We start from the raw sequence: 24,680 nt of genomic DNA on the forward strand, positions 1-24,680 counted from the left end.
GTCGAGTAGATGGCGTTATTTTTGCCTTCTATGTTCACCACTGTACCACTCAAAACTTTTGCCTTTTGCAATTGAAAACAAAATGATATAATTCTTGTTCAAGTATCTGTCTCTTTTTTCGGAAGTGTTTTTCCAGCGTTTTGTTTTGTGTGATTTTTTGTCGTTTTTATTTTTTGTGTAATCGTTTTCCAAAGTTCTCTTATCATTTACACTACACAACATACAATGCAATTTCTATGATTTTGCTCGGACTTGCTGCCTGCCTTTGGTCTTCTCTATTGTTTCGTGTGTTGTTGTTGTTGCTATTGTTGCCGGTCAGATTATATCGATGTTGAATTGTCACTTGTTCATATAGCCTGGAATGAAATAAGTACGACAAATTATTCTTTTGTTTCCAATCAAAAAATTTATGGCCCAACCAACCAACCGACAACCAGCAGTTGACATTTGTTCTTTGGCGCATTCGTATCGCCGCTGTCGTTGCCAGCCTGGAACAATAGAACTCGTATCAAACGGTTGTGATCTTTTGGGAGTGTAACGAAATCTGAAAAAAGACGGAAACGGAAGTTGTAATTAATTCTGTTCGGAGTTTGGAGTATTTGCGAAAAAATAACACGAAATATCTATAGACCCATAGAAAAAAAAACGGGCAAAATTGCAAAAGTGCATTAGCTTGCTAATTCATGTGAAACGAATAAGTCAATGACCTTTTGGAAAAAGGAAATAAATTGTGGTTTGTTAAAAAAAAAATCAAGGAAATGTTAAAAAAGAAAACCATAAAAAAGTTGTTATCAAATAATTTAAAGTGTTACGAAAAATTTATTACAAAGTGGTTTCCTAACTAAAGAAAGAGGATATAAGTAAATTTAACGGCCACTATGTAGTGAGATTTTATATTAATCTTATATTGACGCCCACTAATGAGGTTACCATTAACGAAATAATCCAGGATTATATAAAGATGTAGCTTCTAAAATTTGTTGTGTGACCTACTTTCTGTTAAGAACTCTTCCTGACATAAGTTGTAACCTTACCGTCTAGCCTATTTAATTTAATCTAGCTTTGTCTGTCAATCGCTCTACCATAGTTTTGAATTTAACAACACTGATGATATTGACCGGGAAAGTCCGACTTGGACTTAGTCTATTTGTTGCAGGGGTCAGACTTTCGTGAACTTTTAATTGCTTCAACCTTGTCTACGTTTTTATTTGAATCGCTCAGCTTTTGTGTCATCCCTTATAATATTATTTGCATTTTTTAAACAGTCACTTGTATGGTTTTAAGGTGTCAAATCAAGAATTATATGAGGTTGTAAAACAAGTATTTTTTAGTCCTACAATATTTTAAGAATATACTTTTTTGGTCGGACTGTTGAAGCTTCAGATATTTTTTAGATATTTTTTCTGTTACTCAGAGCTGAAATCGTGCATTTCTTAAGAGTATTTTCAACAACCGTGGATTTTAAGAGGTCATTTTTATACCCTCCACCATAGGATGGGGGTATATTAAGTGTGTCACTCCGTTTGTATCTACTCGAAATAATCATTGTAGACCCCACAAACTATATATATTCTTGATCAGCGTGCAATTCTACATCGATATAGCCATGTCCGTCTGTCCGTCTGTGGAAATCACTCTAGCGTCCGAACGGATTGACGTAGGTGGATGAAAATTTGGGAAAATCTCTTATTTGTACGTAGGACTTTTGGTATTGAAAGCGGGCTATGTAGGTCCACGCTTTCGTATAGCCCCCATACAAAATGACGCGTGACGCGTCGTCGTTTCAAGGAATTTTTAAGATATTTGTCCCATTTTACCGAATTGGCTGTAATTTGGTATTTTGTGTCACCAGAGGCCAAAAAGCATTCCTACCAAAGTTGGTTTATATAGGTCCACGTTTTGGTATAGCCCCCATATAACGACCCTATATAAAGTACGCGTCATTTTAATAAATTTTAAATGTATTAGTCCCATTTGACAACAGAATCGGTTGTAACTTAGTATTTTGTGTTTCCAGAGGGTAAGAAATATTTCTTCCATAAAATGTTTATATAGGTCCACGTTTTGATATAGCCCCCATAGGACGATATCTCCCGATTTTCGGTATTTTGAAGGTTTTGGCCTCATTATCACACTGAGATGGCTGAAATTTGGTATTTAGTCTTCGTTGGGGGTATAGAACTTTCCCCCTGAAATGTGTAGGTATAGGTCCACGCCATCCACCGAAATGGCTGAAATTTGTGGTGGAGGGTATAAAAAGTTCGGCCCGACCGAACTTAACGCTTTTCGTACTTGTTTGAAAATACTTCTTTTGACGAGCCCAGAATTAACAAACAAATTGTATTTTTCGACCAGCTTGGAATTTTTTAAAATATTTTTCAACAATTTGGAATTTTTTAAGAAAACTTTTTTTAGCAGAATTTTATTTTAAAAAGTTTGGATTTTTTAAGGTTTTTTTCGACAGGCATGAATTTTTTAAGAATTTTTTTAGACAAGCGTGTTTTTTAAGTTTTTTAAATATTTTTTCGACTAAATATTTTAAAAAACTCCTTTTATGTTTAATAGGCCTCTGAAGGTTCTTATTTGTGAAAGAGATTTCCGAAGAGTATTTTATGTTTAGAAGACCTCTGAAGCGTTCCCCTTGTTTAAGAGATCTCTGAGGGGTCTTCTATGTTAAAAAAAAACTCTAAATGTTCTTCTATGTTTTAATGCCTCTAGAGGGTCTTCTATGTCTAATAGACCTTTGAAGTATATTTTATGTTTAATAGACCTCTCAAGGTTCTTCCTAGCACACGAGACCTCTGTAGAGTATTTTATGTTTAGTAGACCTGTAAAGGGTCTTCTTTGCCTAGAAGGCCTTTGAATGACATCCTATGTCTTACGACCTCTGTATGTTATTCCTGGCGCACGAGACCCCTGACGAATATTTTAAGAAGAATATTTAAAGGGTATTCTACGTTTAAATCACTCTGAAGTGCCTGTTATATCAAATAGGCCTCTGAAGGCTCTTACTGGCACATGAGACTTCTGAAGAATATTTTATGTTTAGAAGACCTCTGAAGCGTTCACTTTGTTTAAAATACCTCTGAAGGGTCCTCTATGTAAAAAAAAAACTCAAAGGCTCTTCTATGTTTACATGCCTCAGAAGGGTCTTTTATGTCTAATAGACCTCTGAAGTATATTTTATGTTTAATAGACCTCTCAAGGTTCTTCCTAGCAGCTGTAAAGCGTCTTCTATGCCTAGAAGGACATCCTATGTCTTACGACCTCAGAAGGATTTTCCATGCATAAAATACCGTTGAAGAGTCTATTGGGTCTTTATATCTCTGAACGTTCCCTATAAAGATTTTGTAATTATTGCAAATAATTCCGGAGAAAATGGGCAAAACATTTTTATGAAAATTGCGGAAATTTGAATTTATTTTATTTTATCTGCCAATAGAATGTTTAGGGACACTCCTTCAGCAGTGGACTGAAGTCCAGTGTATGGCCACTTCTCAAATCTTTTTGACATTTTTTACTCCTGGTAGTCCTGGCGATCCTGATTAAAAGGACTATTTTTGGGGAAGGAATATATTTCCTTTGGTCTGTCATTTTATTGCTTAAGAACATTCCTTTAGACACCTCCCCCTTTCAAAACTTCACTTTTCTGAGCTTACATAAATCCAGATTAGAGCCACTTCTCTGATAATTTTTCCAACTGTTAATTCAAGTGATCCTGGTTACAAAGCTAAAATTTTTGCCTTGGGGAAGCATTTTTATTTTTTTTATTTTAGCGTACCTTACCTTGAAATTTACGTTCATTCTCGGATCATATTTGCATTTTTACAGCAGGTAGTCCTAGTGATGGTGATTTCAAGGATATTACAATGTTTTTTCTCGGGGAAATATTTCCAATTTTTTATCTGAGTGTACCTCCCTTTCAAAAGTTCACTTTTCTTGACTTCTTGAATCCCGCTTAGAACCACTTTTCAGATAATTTTTGCACATTTCCAGCCGTAAAATCCTGGTGATGTTGGTCACAAGGATATACTAGTTTTCTTGAGGGAAGTATTTGTAATTTTTTTCTTCACTTTTATTTAAGGACGACTTCTAGGATAATTCTAAATTTTTTCAGCTGTTAGTCCTCTTGATCCTTGTTACAATTTAGTTTTCCTCCATCTGTGTTATATTGGGTGCACGTCTCTTACCCTCGAGAATAAATGTATCGAGGATCCATCCTTTTTATACTTGGCGCCCAACGTTAGATGGCATTAAAGTTTAGCCTTGAAAACCCATCCTGGCTTATATATGGCGTGCAACGTCTCCTATCTTAAATTCAGTTTTAAAAATTCACACGTCTTATATTAGAGCTGGCAAACCATCGATATTCCCAACATTCGATATTTTCGATATTTCATTTCAAACAAGTAAGAAAGTATCAGTCAGCTGTGCAGCCTGTTTAATTTGAAACGCTTTATTCCCAAAAATACTTTTGTTTAGGGGGTTTTCAAAATTTTGGGCGCATGAACCGACAAAAATGTGGATTAGGATTAAAGTTCAAAAGTATTGCGGAGGAGGTACTTAAAGGAATAAAATAAAAACTTTTACCGTCATAATTGAGGCAACGAATGCAAGTTGCTTCCACAAAAATCAAAGTGATTCGACCCCTGGTCTTAAAGTTAACTTATCCGAAATTTTGTGTGGGATGTACCCGAAGAAGTGGACACTATAGTCAATATACGAAGTTAATATATATCTGATAGATATATTAGGATGTGAAAAGTATGGACCAAATCGATCACTCCCTTCTAGAGTTATCGTGCTCACAATTTATCCGAACATTTTTGAACTTTTGTGGGGGAGGTACCTAAAGGAGTGGACCGATATGGCTTATCTTGGAACTTAAACTAAGTTTGGACAAAATAATATAAATATTACGATGGTCAGATTTTGGACCGAATCGGTAGATTCGTTCGAGAGTTATCGTGCGCTCCAACCCTACACACGGTGTCATAGGCGTTTTTTGCAATTTTCAGGATATTTTCTAAGGAAGTATGGACTTGCCCTAGATAAAACTTGTGCCGTCGTATGGGGGACGGTGAATACAAGTTGTTACAACAAAAATCAAATCGATTCGAGAGCAGGTTTAGGACCTGAACTTTTCCGAAATTTTGTGTGGGAGGTATTGGAACCTCATCTAAGTCTGGTAGAAATTCACGATGTGAAAAGTATGGGCCATATCGGTTACTCCCTTCAAGAGTTATCGTGCGCACAAGTTTTCCGAACATTTTCGATTTTTTGTGAGGGACGTACCGGAAAGAGTGGACCGATATGGCTTATCTTGGAACTTAAACTAAGTTTGGACAAAATATTACGAAGGCCAAATTTTGGGCCGAATCGGCAGATGCGTTGGAGAGTTATCTTGCGCACCAGCCAGACAGACAGACTCAACTCCAAATTTTCTGAAACGGATTTCGTCCAAACATACTTGGCGTCTAAAACCATTATTTCGATTAGGCACATTTTGCCCGCATGAAAATGTATATACCCTCATAAGTATAAATGCTGAGGGTATAAAAAACGACTACTATTGATATTATCGTTAATTTGTCAATACCATTAATTTGGAAATGAAAATGCCTTTGCTCTTGTTGACATTTTGCACAAGTAGTTCACAGAAATATAAAGGAGAAGAAACAATTGCTTTTATTGAATAAAAATACACAAAAATACCGTTACTTTTCTGAAAAATTTCTACGTGTGAATACGGACTTACTTTCTCACATCCACAAAACCGAAAAGCCGCGAAATTTTCATTTATTTCAATGAATTTTAGGTTGGGATTTTTTAATCCGATAATATCGATAGACAAAACTATCTATCGATATTGACTTTTTAAAAAATAATCGATATTATCGATATTGACTTTTTAAAAAATAATCGATATTATCGATAGTGCCATCGTCTTATATATGGCGCCCAACGTTACAATTTCCTGATTACAAGGGTACAATTTTTTCCTTAGGAAAATTTTTTCAAATTTCCACTTTTTCGGGCTTTAAATCCAGTTAAGGATAAATTTTACCGCTGTTAGTCCTGAAGATCCTGATTTCAAGGATCTAATTTTTTCTTCAAGAGATATTACCAATTTTTTATTTGAGTGTACCATTTTTTCTTCTCCCATTTGAACAATCATCTCTTTTCATTTCCTTGGTTACGAAGCAAAAAAAAATAGTGGGCGTCAATTATTTCATAAAAAGTCGAACTCTTAAATGTGAACAATTAATAAAAACCAAAACAGAAACACCAGCAGTGACAAATAGTTAAATGGTCGTCGTCGTTGTTGTTGTTGGTGTATCTAATCACCCAACAATTGGGGTCAATACAAGTATTAACAATGTTTTATCTCTCGTGCAATACAAACAAGTAATTTGAATAAGTCAGCCGAAAAAAAAGGAAAACTGAACTCAAATGAAAACAACGGAACGGCAAAACGGTATTTGAACTAACAAAATGATAGCCAAAAAAAGCTAACTGCTGAACTCTCTTGACTGAAACCAGGCACCAAAGATTAACAATGACAGATTAAATGTTAAAAATTAAACGTTACTGATATACAACTCGTACACATACAACAAGCCAAATAAACTGCATGCGACAGATGTTAAAACAAGATGTAAAAGAATTTCAAATCGAACAAAAAACAACAACAAGAATAATAACAACAACAGCAACGAAAACAAATCGAACTTATTCCAAAGTGTGTCAAATACACAACAATCTCAATTTCCATTAGCAAATTTACCTTGAATAGAAAAACGAAAAGAAACAAATTAAGGGTTGCAGGGTGGTGTGGTGGTTGTGGTAAACAAAAAAAAAGAAGCACCCAACAAATATCGCAATACTTTTCATTTTGCATGAGTGTAAACAGTTGGCAAAAGAACCCCACCACTGCACTTTTAACAACTGCACATAATTGGATTAAAAACTTTGTCCATTAGTGTGTGTTTGTGGCGCAAAAGCAAAAAAGGGGTATTTTTGTTGTCCATTTCGTTTCGTGGTGACAACAACAATATTTACGGAAAAATGTGAACATCAATTGCGAGTGAATGGTGTAACGAAAAACAACAACGAAGAAACCAATATTTATAAAAAATTCCCATAAAACGAATAATAATAAAAATAATAACACAAATAAAAAAAGAATTAAAAAAGTTAAAAAAATAACGACACCTTTTCCACTGAGGTGAATAAAGTTGATAACACGAAAAACTAACAAAAGTTAAAACCCATTGCCTATTTTAAGGCTCAACAACGAATTAAAGACAACAACCATTGAACAACATTAATAACAACACCAACAACACTCCACAACAACGCCCCATTTCACCGAATACACCACTTACCACTCACTGACTAAAGTGCTGTGAAAAGAAACAAAGCAACAAACTCCCCATTTCAATAAAATGAAAATATCAAAGTATACTTCAAGGCGCAACAGTATAAAGAAACGTAAAAACACCACCATGCCTTCTTCATCGAAAATACACCCTGTCAATCCAAAGTCGGCATTTTATCCACTACTCAAACATCGTCCCACTGCTCTGATACGCAACGGCATTATTGGTGCTGGTGAGGGACCTGGTGCCAAGGGCCTCTATCAAGTTGATGATCGTATCTACACCACCACAAAAATGTTTATACGCGATGGTTACATGTATCCCCGTCAAGCGGGTCAAACAATGGATCCACGTTTTCCTTATGAGCTACACGAGTTTCCCGATGATACTGGTGCCACAGGTTTGCAATTGGTTGCCACGCCGAAAGTTCACATTTCCGGGGAATATTTGGCACAAAGTAATACTGTTGGAGGTGGTGCAAATTCTGATTATGTAACCACCCACATGGCAGGAGGAGCATCTATGGCATCTGGCGGCCCCAATAACTCTTTAAGTCGTCGTGATGCTCGCAAGGCAGCCGCTGAGATCAATTTAGCCAATCAAGTTTATTGGCTACAAAAACAACGTGTACGTTCGCGTAGCAATAGTTTGGGTCAGCGGGTCCTTAACTGTGCCGGTGGTGGTGTAGAGCCCAGTCTTGATAGTGGTGATGCTGCCACCACCACTTCACCATCCACCATAACCGTAATGGATCGCAATTATATACGGAATGTTGATGATTTGTTGGAATCGTTACGCCAGCAGGAACAACAAATGCAGGGTATGCAGGGTGGCGGAGCACCAAGTGAAAGTGGTTATTCGACAGCATCAAATCGTAGACGGAAGAAGGTAAGTCAACTTGATTGAATATGTAAGGCAAGGATAATAGGAGATGAATTAAAGAAGTAAAGAAATAAAAAACACATTTTGGGAGCCCTTCAAAGGATCCACTGGAGGTTATTATACAAGAGAAGACCTCAAAAGGGTATGCTATCTACAGAAAGGCTTCAATATACAAAAGACCTCAAAAGGGCCATCTGTGTACTAAAGGATTTCTTAAGCATCTTCTATGTATAGAGAAGACTTTTAAAGGGTCATATAAAGGGTCATATATGTTTAGAGAAGAACTCTAAAGGATCTTCTAGGTATAGAAAATACTTCTAAAGGGTCTCTTATGTATAGAAAATACATCTAAAGGGTCTTCTAAGTATAAAGAAGATCTTTAAAGGGGGCTTCTATGTATGGAAAAGATTTCTAAAGGGTGTTTATGTATAGAGAAAACCTCTAAAGGGTCTTCCATGTATATTCCATGTATAGAGAAGACCTCTAAAAGGTCTTCCATGTATGGAGAAGATCTCTATGGGCTCCTCCATGTATAGAGAATGCCTCTAAAGGGTATTCTATGTATAGAGAAGGCATCTAAGGGGCCGTCCATGTATAGAGAACATCTCTAAAGGGTTTTCCGTGTATAGAGAAGACCTCTAAAGGGTCTTCCATGTATATTCCATGTATAGAGAAGACCTCTAAAGGGTCTTCTATGTATGGAGAAGACCTCTAAGGGGTCTTCCATGTATAGAGAAGGCCTCTAAAGTGTATTCTATGTATAGAGAAGACCTCTAAAGGGGATTCCATGTATAGAGAAGACCTCTAAAGGGTATTCTATTTATAGAGAAAGCCACTAAGGGGTCTTCCATGTATAGAAAAGGCCTCTAAAGGGTATTCTACGTATAGAGAAGGCCTCTAAGGGGTCTTCCATGTATGGAGAAGACCTCTAAGGGGTCTTCCATGTATGGAGAAGACCTCTAAGGGGTCTTCCATGTATGGAGAAGACCTCTAAGGGGTCTTCCATGTATAGAGAAGGCCTCTAAAGGGTAATCTACGTATAGAGAAGGCCTCTAAAGGGTAATCTACGTATAGAGAAAGCCACTAAGGGGTCTTCCATGTATAGAAAAGGCCTCTAAAGGGTATTCTATGTATAGAGAACATCTCTAAAGGGTTTTCCGTGTATAGAGAAGACCTCTAAAGGGTCTTCCATGTATATTCCATGTATAGAGAAGACCTCTAAAGGGTCTTCCATGTATGGAGAAGACCTCTAAGGGGTCTTCCATGTATAGAGAAGGCCTCTAAAGGGTATTCTACGTATAGAGAAGGCCTCTAAGGGGTCTTCCATGTATGGAGAAGACCTCTAAGGGGTCTTCCATGTATGGAGAAGACCTCTAAGGGGTCTTCCATGTATAGAAAAGGCCTCTAAAGGGTATTCTATGTATAGAGAAGGCCTCTAAAAGGTATTCCATGTATAGAGAAGACTTCTAAAGGGTCTTCTATGTATGAAGAAGACCTCAAAGGGGTCTTCCATGTATAGAGAAGACCTCTAAAGGGTCTTCCATGTATGGAGAAGACCTCCAAAGGCTATTCTATGTATAAAGAAGACCTCTAAAGGGTATTCTATGTATAGAGAAAGCCACTAAGGGGTCTTCCATGTATAGAAAAGGCCTCTAAAGGGTATTCTATGTATAGAGAACATCTCTAAAGGGTTTTCCGTGTATAGAGAAGACCTCTAAAGGGTCTTCCATGTATATTCCATGTATAGAGAAGACCTCTAAAGGGTCTTCCATGTATGGAGAAGACCTCTAAGGGGTCTTCCATGTATAGAGAAGGCCTCTAAAGGGTATTCTACGTATAGAGAAGGCCTCTAAGGGGTCTTCCATGTATGGAGAAGACCTCTAAGGGGTCTTCCATGTATGGAGAAGACCTCTAAGGGGTCTTCCATGTATGGAGAAGACCTCTAAGGGGTCTTCCATGTATAGAGAAGGCCTCTAAAGGGTAATCTACGTATAGAGAAGGCCTCTAAAGGGTAATCTACGTATAGGGAATGCCTCTAAGGGGTATTCCATGTATAGAGAAGTCCTTTAAAGGGTATTCTATGTATGGAGAAGACCTCTAAGGGGTCTTACATGCATGGAGAGGACCTCTAAAGGGTCTTCCATGTATAGAGAAGGTCTCTAAGGGGTAATCTACGTATAGAGAAGGCCTCTAAGGGGTCTTCCCTGTATAGAGAAGACTTCTAAAGGGTATTCTATGTATAGAGAAGACCTCTAAGGGGTCTTCCATGTATAGAGAAGGCCTCTAAAGGGTAATCTACGTATAGAGAAGGCCTCTAAGGGGTCTTCCATGTATGGAGAAGACCTCTAAGGGGTCTTCCATGTATAGAGAAGGCCTCTAAAGGGTATTTTATGTATAGAGAAGGCCTCCAAGGGGTCTTCCATGTATAGAGAAGACTTCTAAAGAGTATTCCATGTATAGAGAAAGTATCTAAGTGGTCTTCCAAGTATAGAGAAGACCTCTAAAGGGTCTTCCATGTATGGAGAAGGCCTCTAAAGGGTATTCTATGTATAGAGAAGGCCTCTAAAGGGTCTTCCATATATAGAGAATGCCTCTAAAGGGCCTTCTTTATATAGAGAAGACTCCTAAAGGGTTTCCTTTATATAGAGAAGACCTCTAAACTGTATTGTATGTATAGAGAATATCTATGAAAGCGTCTTCTTTGTAGTGAGAAGACCTATAGAGTGTCTTCTAAGTATAGAGAGAACCTCTAAAAGCTTTTTTAAGTATAGGGAAGGCCTCTGGAGGTCTTCTAAGTATAGCAAAGACCTCTAAAGGGTCTTTTAAATGTAGAGAAGACCCACAAAGGGTCTTCTTAGTATAGCAAAGACCTCTAAAGGGTCTTCAAAGTATAGAGAAGACCTATAAATGGTCTTCTAAGTATAGAGAAAGCCTCTGAACGGTCTTCTAAGTATAGCAACGACCTCTAAAGGGGCTTTTGAGTGTAGAGAAGACCTCTAAAGGGTCTTCTAAGTATAAGGAAGATCTTTAAAGGGTATCCTAAATATATCAAAGACTTCTAAAGAGTCTTCTATGTATAGAGAAGTCCTCTAAAGAGCCTTCTAAGTGTAGAGAAGTCCTGTATAGGGTCTTCTAAGTATAGAGAAGGCATCTGAACGATCTTCTAAGTATAGCAAAGATCTTTAAAGGGTCTTCTAAGCATAGCAAAGACCTCTGAATGGTACTTTATGTATAGAGAAGACCTATAAATGGAATTCTGTATATAGAAGACCTATAAAGGGTCTTCTATGTATAGAGACGAGCTCTAAGGGTCGTTTTAAATGCAGAGAAGATCTCTACAGGATCTTCTATGAATGGAGACGACCTCTAAGGGGTCTTCCAAGTATAGAGAAGACCTCTAAATGGTCTTCTAAGTATAGAGAAAGCCTCTGAACGGTCTTCTAAGTATAGCAAAGACCTCTAAAGGGTCTTGTAAGTATAGAGAAAACCTCTAAAGGGTCTTCTAAGTATAGAGAAGACATCGGAAGGGTGTTCTCTGTATAGAGAAGATCACTAAATGGTCTTCTATATGCAGAGAAGACCTCTAAATGGACTTCCATGTGTAGAGAATACCTCAAAAGGGTCTTTCATGTATAGGGAAGACCTCTAAAAGGTCTTCTCTGAGTAGAGAAGGCCTGTTAAGGCTCTTCCATATATAGAGGAGGCCTCTAAAGGGTCATCTTTATAGAAAAGGCATCTAAAGATGGCACGATGGGGCCAATAGCAGGTTTTCGAGGCAAAAAGTCAATTTTTGAAGTGAACAATTTGAAAAAAATAATAACGGATTTCGATTGCCAACACTCTGAATCACTAAAAATAAAAAATAAATCAATCTGGTAACATCACATAGCGACATACTGATCTGGCAATGGTGACATATTTTCTTATGCATCATTTTCCGACATTCATTATAAATAAGTAGTGAAAGCATTTTAGGCGCCAAAAAGAACATTTCAACATTTTTATATTTTTTAAACATGGAAAGCTCTTCAATGGGTGTGTAAAATAAGATAGTGTTAACAAATAATAAAAATGTTATGTGTGGTAAATGTATTTTTGAGTTAAGATGTTATGTATTTTTTGGAGTATTTTGCTTTGTTATCCATGTGTTCTCTGGAGTATAACTTTTGAGATCTAGGTAGATCTAGGATATTATATATATGTGGTGAAAGGTATTAATGTGTACTATCATTTTGTGAAAAAATTAGCTGCGCCTATCTGCGCCTTTTCATAAAAATCTGATTTCAGATGTCGTAATACTTAAAAATATGGACATTTTTATGTTTTGGTTGGCGAATAATCGGAAACCCATTAATGTTACCAATTGGATTTCGGAAAAATTTAATAGACGTATATAATAATAATATAATAATAATATAATAATAATATATAATTTCAAAGATATCGCAAACATTGGCTTTTGAGTCGGAATCTTAGCCGATTTTTACTAAATTTGGAACCTTTTTTTATTAACTTATAACAAACCACAGACAAAACCATGAAATTTGAACATATGTATATAGGGGAGCTATTTCTATATCTGAACCGATTTCAATATAACTTGACAAACTTATTTGTAGTCCGAATTCCGTTACATCGGGGAACATATATATGGGAGCTATATCCAATTCTGAACCGATTTCAATATGATTTGCCAAAAATGTTTCTAGACCAAAATCCGTCACACATTTCAAATTTCATCAAGATTGGACATACATAGCGGGATTGGTGCACCAAATACCTAAAATCGGGCGAAAATATATATGGGAGCAATATCAAAATCTGAACCGATTTCAATATAACTTGGCAAACTTATTTGTAGTCCTAATTCCGTGGTATTTTCCAAATCGCATAAAAATTGGGCAGAATTTGCGTTTTTGGCCCATCAATTGCTTGAAATCGGGCGAACATATATACGGCAGCTATATGTATATATGAACCGATATGGACCAAATTTGGCATATTAGTTTCTAAGTCCATTATAAACATCTGTACAAAATTTGGAAGGTCTAGCTTGCCCCAGTGATTTGTTGCCTAGAAAACCTGTCATTGGCCCCATCGTGGATGGCTTAAAAAGGATCATCTATGTCTGGAAGACCTCTGAAGGGTCATCTGTATATGAACGACCTCTGTACGGTCTTCTATGTACAGAAGACCTCAAAATGGTCATCTATGTATAGGCGACTTTGAAAGGGTCTTCTATCTACCGAGGGTCTTCTATATAAGAAGGACCTTGAAAGTTTATTCTGTGTATAGAACAACTCTAAATGGTTTTGTATACTAAGACGACCTTGAAAGGGTCTTCCATGCATAGGCGATCTCGAAAGGGTCATCTATGTACACATGATCTCTAAAGTGTCGTCTTTGTAATCAAGGCCTATGACGGGTAGTCTATGTTTCGAAGTCCTCTAAAGGGTCTTCTAAGAACAGATAACCTCTGAAGGGTCTGCTATGTACAGAAAACCTCAAAAAGGCTTCTCAGTATAGAAGACCTCGAAAGAGTCTGCTATCAATAGAAGGCCTCTGAAGGTTATTCTATGTATAAAATGAATGATCTTCTCTGCATAGAAGACATGCGAAGCACCTCTTATGTATAGAAGACCTTTTAGAGAAGTCTCTGATACAGTTATAGAAGACCTCTAAAGAAGTTTCTATCGAAAGAAGGCCTCTGAAGGGTCTTCAGACCCTAAAACTATTTTGAAACTTAAGTGAAATTTCTTCTAAAGTCTTTCTCTCTTAGCAAATTCTCTTTCCCCACTCATTACTGCTGGCAATATGGGTGAAATTCTTTACGAAAACAACATTCTGCAAAAAACAACGAACTTACAACGAATATTAATATGAAAATTGCATTTAAAGGCCACCACACCAACAAACAAACCGAACCATGGCATACAACTTAAAAATCTGTTTACCAAAGATTGTTGCCAAAAAACATCATGTCATGAATCCATAATGGGCCCCCCTTATGTAGAAATTCTTCAAAACAAAACGGGCAGACAGTTTTCCTCAAAACTTTACTACAACAATATGGCCAGATAGAAACCCGTTAAAAATGTAGCACGTGACTGGCTTGCGAAGCGTAAAATCTCAGTGAAACACTTTCTTTTTTTCATGTAGTTGTTGTTGGGGTAATACCAACGTTTTGTTGGTAAACACATTAACGGGCGGTTATTGCAAAATGGATGTTTTTTTCTTTTGGTTGGTGAATGTCACAAAATGTGGGATAGGCCATTGGATATTATTGCGTGATGGAGAAGTAACTATGAATGGGGAATGGGGTCGTCTAAATGTCAATGTACGAAATATCCATAAAGTTGTTGATAATATAATAATCATATTAGAAATATTTATTGGCTATTTATGCAAAGGAACACACCCTCGGAAACTTTGTATCTGATAAGTTTAAAATCTAAGGGGCAAAAGAAAAAAGGGTAGGATATTTGCAATGCAGTGGAGGTCTACAAAGGAAATATTGAGGGGCTTACGGCTTTTTACAATATTACCATTTAGTTTGCAACATTTGCGGAAGGAGTTTCTTTCCACAGAAAAAATGCATACTGTTTCTATAAAAATATCACTTAAGGGTCTGAGAATTGTATCATTTGTAAAGCTTTAGGCATAAGGATCTTAAGGCCTCGACACATAAGAAGCATGGCATTCATGCTTAGGTCATATCTGGTAAATGACTAAAGACCAAGTTCGACCTAATTCAAATGTGATTCTAAAATCTTTTTATTAGAATGAATGCCATGCGTCTTATGTGTCGAGGCCTTTAGAACATTTTTTTTTCTATAAAAAAAATACTATTTCTTTGTCTATTGTAAGGGTTTGAGAAAAGTATTAGTTTTCGGAATCTTGAAAGGACTTCAAAAATCTATTGAAGTCCAATTTGGAATAATATTTTAGAAAGACGACTCTATAGAGGTTTTCTATAAGTATTATACCTTAAGGTCCTTATGGAGGTCTGCAGTAAATCTACAAAAGCTTTTTTATTTTATAGTCGTCAGTCAGTCGAACCCAAAATTCATGTTTTATTCTTTTAATTTTGTACACTTAGAAAAAACCTAATGAAGTTCCGAGTTTTCTAACCTCTCTGTTGTTTTCTGTATTACACCAAGACCTCGCTTTGCGTCGTTTCACTTTGCGTTGTTTTCGAAGTTGCGTCGTTGCTTAGTTAATACCAATTTTCACTATGCGTTTGTTTTTTCGTTTGTATCGCATTGAAATAATCATTTGCCACTTGATTAGCGTAAAATTCTAAGTTGATTTAGTTATGTCCGTCCGTTCGTTTGTTTTAATCACCCTATTTTCCGAATGATTTGAGACAGAGGGCTGAAATGTTGTTCACATGTATATTTAGTCAGGACTTAGATCAAGTTCGAAGATGGGCTACATCAGTCCACGTTTTGTTATAGCCCCTCATATAACGGTACCGCCCGATTTCAGGTATTTTGACTGTTTTAGCAACATTTTCTGGCCGAATTAAACTAAAATGGCCATAATTTGGCATTTAGGGTTCCTAGTGTTCACGTAATTTCTCCACCTAAAATTGTGGGCATCAAAGTATAGTGTTTTTTACCCTGGAACCTATCTCCGAACTTTTCATGGTTTTCCATAGAAAATCTTAATTCGCTTTGCGTCGTTTCATTTTGAGTCGCATTTTTTTGGAAGGTATCTACGACGCAAAGCTAAGTCTTGGTGTACTTTGCGATTTTTAAGTTTCCCCTTCAACAAAAATCACTGTCTCTTTGTATGACTCAACTTCCGTCCGTTCCGTTGGCTTGTAAAGCAAATTCATTAACCTTAAGACAAAGAAAACCAGGAGTAGTCCCAACGATGACTATTCGCTAAAAAGTAGTTTGCTTTTTTGTTTGCTGATGAATGGATGGATAAACAGATTTTTGGTTTCTTTGTATGTTTTTCTTTGTTTTTTTTTTTTATTAACCTTTTTTGTGGTCACCTTTCATGAATTGTATAGGGAATTATGAATGCCGTGTCATTGGGACCAAAAATAAAGCTTTTTGGTGGGAAGGACGCTATGTAAAATATTCAATATACATATATAAAAAATTGTTTTTTTTAAATGACTTCAGTCAGAACTTTCTTAACGAAGAGAATTTAGATTCAGTTGCATAATTTAGTACACTTTAGTACTATTTCCACATTCCGCAAAATTGTATATTACTGAGAAAAGCCTTTAACAGTGGTACAACTACAATTTATAATGATTATTATGACTGATGTGTGATCAGTCAGTCGTCGCCTTTCCCTTTTATAGATATATTTTAGAAAATAGCTCCATCTATATGTCATGATTTATTTTATTTGTAGACTACCTATGTACCATTTTTAAAAAACACATTTCATGAATAGTTTAGGTAATAAGATTTTCTCAGACAACAACCCTTGTCCAGTTATAATGTATAGCTTTGTTCCAGAACTAAAAAGTTTTTACAATTTTTACGACTTTTAAACATTTTACCAGAAAAACCGTTCCCATACACAAAAAAGTTGTAAAATGTTCACTTCTCTTTAAACAAAAATGGCGCTGAATGACGCTCTCTTTAAAAACTTTTTACTCGACAAATTTGAGCGTGTAAAAAAAAGTAACATGGATGCCGGCGTCTGATTGGCTGGTACGCCGACTTTGACATTTGTTCCAGCTTTTTTGAAGTTTTTTTCAATTTTGCGTTCCCGAAACTTTTTGAACAAACTTTTGTGTGACAACAATTTTTCTCTCTTTTACGGGTTTTACTATTAAAAAGTACGGGAACAAAGCTTATGTCAAAGTCTACACACGTGTAATTTCTTGTAAGGTTAAAGCGCATTCTTCAAAGAAACTAATGTACAGGATTTGTCGAATTCCTCACTGGAGTGATTTCATTAAAGCAGTGTCTTGAAATTTTTCGTCCTTAGATCGAATACCATACTAGAGTAATATCATGAAATTTCTGTAGCTGGGAAACTCTATCTAAGAACGTCCTAATTTAATGACATTGTTTCAATGAAACCACTCTAGTGAAGGCATAGAATTTCATCTGTTCATCTTATTTCCTTTTGCAACAACCTGATGCTTTTATTGTAAACTAAATTTTGCATTCATGGTAATTTGTCAATTAACTACTCTAATGTTGTCTTCATCTTTCCTAAATTTTGTAGATACATTTTTATCGTCATGTCATTAGCATGGTCATCCATAAGCAATCGAATTTATATAAAAATAAAATTTTTGTTGGATTGTGCTGAAGTGTTAATCCTGACCAGGTAGAGTTCGAGTAATTCCAGAAAGTACATTAAATTCTTTAGTAATCCTTACATCAGCTCCTTGGCTTAGGTTTTTTATCAATCGGCATATTGATCAGCATCTTACACTTATAAATGTACACAGGACCTACTTTACTTTGTCGAAGGTAACAATAGAGAGTTTTCGTGAAAAAAATTAGATCGAGTTCTCCAATACTGCAATTTCATTATTTCACTCTAGTATGGAAGTCGATTGACAAAGGAAGTCCGAATTAAAAACTAATTTTTTCATGAAACCTCTTTAGTGTCACCTTCAACTTTGATGAGTCAATTAATCGTCCCAGAATTATTTTATATTAATAACTAAACTAGAGCCATCTACATATCAACTATTTACATTGGCGTGCTTTATTGTGGTCAGAGTTATTCGCTGACATAGACACAGGGTGAGGTTATGACATAGGAAAAACAAAAGATATATAATATCAAATATTCAGCTTATTCAGTTGGAAAATGCAGCTTAATCCCTCAAAATACGCATAGATGGCTTCAAATACAATTTTCAATACAGACAGTGTGGGGGAGGAGGCTTGACTGCGGCGCTTATTAAATCTACATATCACCAAAGACATACAATGGTAAAGATTGGAGTTAAATTTTAATATTCAAGCATAGAGGGCGTTTATGTATAACAGACAATTAACAGACCACAACAGAAACAAAAGCGTACACCAATGTGAACTATGATAAATGTCACATGTCACAATATTGTAACATCACATTATGTTAGACCCCCAGCGCCATCTACCGATGTATAGTAACAATGGAAATGTCCCATCTTGTTAAATTTTATGTCTTTGATATCACTGGTAATAACATACAGATGTCAGATCATCAATCCTAATTAAATTTCACTTTAAGGGCGACGCACGGTGGTCGAAAGCACTGATCTAGCGGCGCTAAATTCATAACTTGCAAACGAATTGAGATACGTCACTGAAGTTTTGCACAAACTTGCTTGTACCTGTGGGTAATAATGGGCCAAATATGAACAATATCGGCTAATGTTTTGCTACAGCCCCCATATAACAGTACCTTCCGATTTTCGGTATTTTGAGGATTTAAGCCACAATTTCGTAGCAAATTAGCTGTAATTTGGTACTTAGGGTTCCTAGTAGTCACAAAATATTTCCACCAAAAATTATGGATATAGGTGAACGTTTTGATATAGCCCCCATGTAACCGTACCTCCCAATTTAAAGTATTTTGAATATCATGACCACATTTTTAATTCAACTTGGCTGTAATTTTGCATTCCGTGTTCTCACTGCGTATAAAATCTTCTTGCAAAACATTTTCAACACGGATTTATGTTTCGATGTAGCCCCTTTAATGGTACCCCCGATTCGTTGAATTTTTACTTGTTATCCCATATTTAATAACATATTTAGCTATAATATGGTATTATAGTGTCTCCGGGGGTAGAACTCCTCCTTGCAAACATTTCTCAAGATAGGTCCATATTTTGATTTAGCTCCTATACAAATGCACAGCTAAATTTGTATGAATTTCATGCAAAATCCCTTATTTTAAAAGTGCAGTCATCAAAAGATTTGCAAATATTTGCAGCCCGAATGTGGTTATTCAGTATTTAGAAAGTCCAATTTCATTCCCCAAAAAATAATCGGAACTAAGTTTGGCCAAGTTTACAAGATGCACTCTATGGAATAAGCGCGTACAACTCATAGAAACACTAAAAAATTGAATTTTTTGAAAATTTATTGCTATATAACTAAGTACCTCCAGACCCCAAACTATTTTTTTTAATTTAAATCACACCCTCTGCTATTAATTAAAAATATATCTTGTCCATTTTCATTACGAATTTATTTAACATTTAAACAAATATAAAGATATTTTTTTTGCAACAATTTTTTAAAATTTGATGCAACAAAAACTCTTGTATTTGATAGTGAATAACTGAGTGAATATTTACAACAACAAAAATGAAAAAACAAAATCTTTGTCTGCAAATTGTCTGTAATCGGTACAATGGAAAATATTTCGCAATTTTATAGTTCGATTTTTTTACTTTCGCGCCGCTAGATCAGGACCTGGTTCGACGTTCCTATAGGAGGTGATCTTATTCGTAACTTTTTAACAACTTTACTCATTTTTTAATTTACAACATCCTCATTTGTTTGTTGTTTTGTTGTTGTTACAAAAGCAAAAGACCTTTTAACTTTTCAATCGATAAAAGTTACTGAATTTCCACACTGTGGTAGATCGGACACAAGCACCAGAGGGCATGATAGCAACATTGCATTTTGAATCTGATAACAGTGCTTTAGAGATAATTCTCGATATGGGTGACTTTAGAGAGAGAGAGAGAGAGAGGGGGGGAAAGAAGTTCTGTTGACGAAACGGTTGACCATTCTCTTTACGATTGTTTCATTGCCTGCTGAGGCAATAGATGATCGGTCTCCTTTTTAATATCGTCAAGCTCCTACACGGCCAACGGTTCTAAAATATATGGCCTCTATAGATAAAATCAAGGCGGTTTTGTTCTATCCATCTCTTTAAGCGAGGCTCTATCAAGCAGTCCCGCCAAAAACTATAGTGGTTTAGACAGGATACGAGACACAGTATTAATTTGGTTTCCTTTCTATTCTATTCAACCACTCATTGAGGCTAGGGTACTTTCCAAAAGCCTGGAAACCCACAGTGGTACGCATTTTGAAGAAAGTTTAACCAGCTCGTGATTCTTGTAGCTTTCGTTCCATTTCAATGCTCTCAGCTTTTGGAAAGCTATACGAGTCTTTCATACTCCAAGGCATTTAAAAAAATAGTTGATGACTAGAGATGCGTAAGTCGACTTTCGATTAATCGATTAATCGACTTTTTGAAGTCAAAAGTCTAAAAATCGTAGTCGACTTTTGTCTGGAGGGAAAATCGCATAATCGATTATCCTGTGATCGATTTTCGAGTTTGCCCATAGATTGCTGACTTGGCGGTTTTACAGTTTCAAAAGAAAACTCGCAAATCGACGAATAGTCGATTATAATCGATTTTCTGCGGTTATGAAAAAATCGAAAGTCGAGTCTTAAAACAACTGAAATAATCGCCAGACCGAAAAATCGCATCTTTAGTTTTAGACCAAAATCGAAAAGTCGAAAAATCGATTATTGCCTTCCACTACCTATCCCTATTGATGACAAACGAATCCCAAAGGACTGCCAGTTTGAATTCGACATCCCACGCCCTTACGGTATTCTCCTCCTTTGTGATCAAAGGATTTGATCTCAGATATGAGTCTATAGCCGTAGAGCTTGAGTTCGCTAGTGCCTTCGACGAGGTGTGATATGGCGGGATTTTGTCAGACAGACAGCATATTAGTGACGAGCTTTGTTAAGGGCAGAATCTTTAAAGTTAGCCATCGTCTTTCCCCTGAAAGGCCTTCTTTACACGGACGATCTGATATTAGTGATGTATGGCCCAAAAGCAAACACTGTGGCTTCTCGCCTTAACGCTTGGTCTGAAGACTTACATAGATATTTTACAAGGTGGAGCCTTAGGCTGAACGTAGACAAATGCTCAGCTATCGTGTTTACGGGAAAGTCACGGGTCGTATATCCTAATTTTAGGCCTTTCTACCCGATCCTAAGAATTAGTGTTGAAGTTATCGAAATTAAAGATAAAATCAAGTACTTGGGAGTAGTGTTCTGCGAAAATTTTGAATTCATATGGCACGTAGGTGTTGTTTTTGAAAGAGCGAAACGAATTTAGGAAATACCAAAGTGTCCTTCGGAACAATATTTTACAAATAGATGGCTCTAGTCTATATACATGGTTTGAACAGAAACTGAATTGTCGAATATAGATGGCGCTACTATATTAAGTTATATTTTTAGCAAAAAAATGGCTTCTCATTTTCTATATAAATAAATCCACCATTGTCAACAACCACATTACTTCTAGATCCTCACTTACTTACTTACAGAACATTTGTTCCATAGGCCGAACTAAGAAAAGATCTCCGTTTCTCTCTATTTGTTGCTTCGCACTTTGGAATACCGCGCCTTTTCATCTCTTAATCCACTTGTTTGCGCCATCTATTCTTTGGCCTGCCAATTCTGCCTGCACCGCCATGTGGCTCGAATTTATACGCCTTTTTAGCGGGTTCATCATCGCTCATTCTTATTATATGGCCTAGCCAACGCAATCGCTGTATCTCGATACGTTTAACTATATTGATGACGTTGTATAGCAGTCGATATTCACCGTCAACGCAGATTGGTCCGTAGATCTGTCGAAGAATTTTTCTCTCAAACACACCAAGCACTGCCATGTCTGATTGCGCAAGTACCCAGGCTTCGGAGCCATACATCAGCACGGGTAGTATCAGTGTTTTGTAGAGCGTTATTTTTGTTTGACGAGATCCACTGAAGTTAAAACAATCCTAAGATGTATGTGATACAATATCAATATGCCACCTTATAGCCTGTTTATATTATAGATTTTTGCAGGGTTAACCTTTTTTGTGAGGATTCATTTGCGTATACCCAATGGAATTGACATTTGAAACCCAGTGGGTTTGTTAAATCCGGTTATAAAGGGTGATCCAACTAGAAGTACTTTTTTCAATAGCCTTTTTTTGACTGATGACGTGAGAGTCGTGTCATGGCATCAAGTTTATTTTTGTTTAGTATTGTTAAGCATTTTATTGTGGAAAGACTTAAGAGAAACCTAAGCAGATTCAGGAGGTGTCACTTATCCAGAAAAAAACAACGGTTTTGTGTGCTTTGTCCGCTGGTAGAATCATTCGCCCATATTTTTTCAAAGACGATGTCCGTGAAAACGTAACCTTCAATATCGACCATGATAGCCGATATTTGATGCTTGAAAATAAAGCTCGTGATCTCGGCTAAATTTTGGTTTCAACAAGACAACGCTTTTTTGTCCATGTGATATCGACCAATGGATTTATTTAGGTAATCGATGAGCAGGCAATTTCAGGTTTTGGGACGGTCCATTGTCCACCAAGATCATGTGATATCACACCTTTAGACTTTTTCCTGTGGGGATTTGTAAACTCTAAAGTGTATGCGGACAATCCCGCTTCAACTTAGGCCTTGCGAAAGAAAATCACGCGTGTCTTTCGTCAGTTACCAGTCGAAATGTTCCAACGATTTAGCGAAAATTGAACTCTACGGACTGACCGTCTAAGACATAGACGCGGCCAATATCACTGTGTGTAATTTTTTGAGTCATGTTTTATTAACCATATTCTGACACCGCAGCGTAATAGAAGGCCAACAAATAAAAGGCACGTGTCTCGCCTTTTTTCCCTATCTCATCAACTTTCGCGGTTGTAGGCCTCCAAAGGTTTGAGGCTTTGATGTAAAAAGGGATAATTTTCAAGACTATATCTTCCAAACCGTTAGGAATTTCGAATTTATCGCAGAGGCAAAATTGTAGATCTTGTCTTAAGGAACAAAAATTGTGAACACATATAATCCATCAAACTTCATCTGCAAGGTCAAAATCGCCAAGGTCAAATTTCTTTTAAAAATGTTTCTCGGGTTTTGGTCTGCAGTTATCAAACCGATCGAAAATGTACCTCAGATCCCAATAAACATCTTTCTAGAACATACGATCTCTGTATAGACGGTTCTTAAAGGTCAAAATAACAAAGCACATTGGGATTTTTATCCTCTTTTCTCTGGTTCTGGTCCACAGATACTAAACCGTACGATATTGAAGAAAACAGCCAACTGCAATAATCTAGCAAAGACATCAATGAAAAACTTTTTGGAACATTCGAAATGTCTATGAACGGTTCTTAAAAGTGAAAATAGCAAAAAACTTTTGAAAATATTAAATTTTTACACTTTTTTCTCCGATTCCGGTCCAAAGATAACCAACCGCCCAAAAATTAAGGATACCGTCAACTACAAAAATGTACCTAAGATTTCAATAAACAACTTTCTAGAACATATGAAGATTCTAGGAATGAACCTAAAATTTCGAGTACCTTACATGTAGATGGCGCTACTTTGATTTTTAATTTATTTCTTTCTCATAGCCATTTTGCGAAGTGTTCTCAATTTAATTATTTTTCCAAATAAAAAAAATCACAATTTTTCCCAAAATCTAGGGAGGTTTTAGAAATCCTAGTCTATTCAATCTCACATGCTTGAACAGAAACTAAAATATCGATCATCTAAAAATAGGTGGCGTTATTTTAAGGTTCTAAATTTAGTTATTTTTCAAAATAAAATAAAGCAACAAGATCTAGGGAAGATTTAAAAATCCCTAGATGTATATGACACAAAAACAAATCACATATCAAATTGGTAGGTATTGTTGTATTTCATTCCCCTCCAAACCCTGCCTGTCACCTTCTGAACACAACCATTAGTTTATGACTACCTAGAACCAAGAACAAGTTTACTTTATTTCGGAATTTGCGTACTTTTTCAACGTTTACACGATCCTTTGATAGTTAAAATTAATTTTCAAAAATCAAAGACCTAGCGTATAGATGGCTCTAGCATAATTTCTCAAAAAAGTGTATTCTTAATACAGAACATAAACTGAAAAATCTTACATATAGATGGCGCTACTTCTATTTTCAATCTTTAGCGATCGTGTGTGAGTTACTGTGCTAAAAGTTCTCAAAAATCTTTTTTGAATATGAATTTTAATTTCAGCTTTCAAATTTCTATACGCCATAACCTTCCTTCCTATCATTCCCAACAATCACAACGCTCTCCAAACTCTCCCACTTCTTTGCATACCATATTTACCCTCATACAGTAATTAAAATTCTAATCTTTGCAATCAGTGTGGTGGTGGTATAACAACAAAAATTTATGGGTGTGTGTAAATTGTTTCGCATATGAATTTGTTTCGAGTTATTTTTAGTCAAATCTGTTTTTATTTTGGTAACAATGGCTTTTTATGGTTCTGAAATTGCAATTATTGCCGCTGACAAGTTCACAAAGTATGTTGTTCAACAAAAATTTAAATTTCAAAACCTGCATATCTACATTTTAGGTTGGGTTCATGAGTTTCGTGTGGCGGGCGTTGTATTGTGTGGGGGTTTGGGCTAAGCCATATGAAAATGCA

At 36.2% G+C, this 24,680-nt stretch overlaps 1 protein-coding gene and 1 long non-coding RNA gene across 13 annotated transcripts in view; both read left to right on the forward strand.

Annotated features, from left to right (window-relative positions):
• pyd (zonula occludens-like protein polychaetoid) overlaps positions 1–24,680 on the forward strand; it is a 399,371-nt gene that overhangs the window by 244,341 nt on the left and 130,350 nt on the right. The gene's annotated exons all lie outside the window — the stretch shown is intronic.
• LOC141397827 (uncharacterized) lies at positions 437–6,664 on the forward strand. Of its 2 annotated transcripts, none has more exons than XR_012411523.1 (2): positions 437–733; positions 6,410–6,664. It is a non-coding gene; the product is annotated as an uncharacterized lncRNA (long non-coding RNA). The 2 variants fall into 2 exon arrangements; XR_012411524.1 differs by having other exon boundaries at positions 439–860.

This window comes from Musca autumnalis, unplaced genomic scaffold (assembly GCF_047663935.1).
Source record: "Musca autumnalis isolate F117 unplaced genomic scaffold, ASM4766393v1 scaffold_1, whole genome shotgun sequence".
NCBI lineage: Eukaryota > Metazoa > Arthropoda > Insecta > Diptera > Muscidae > Musca > Musca autumnalis.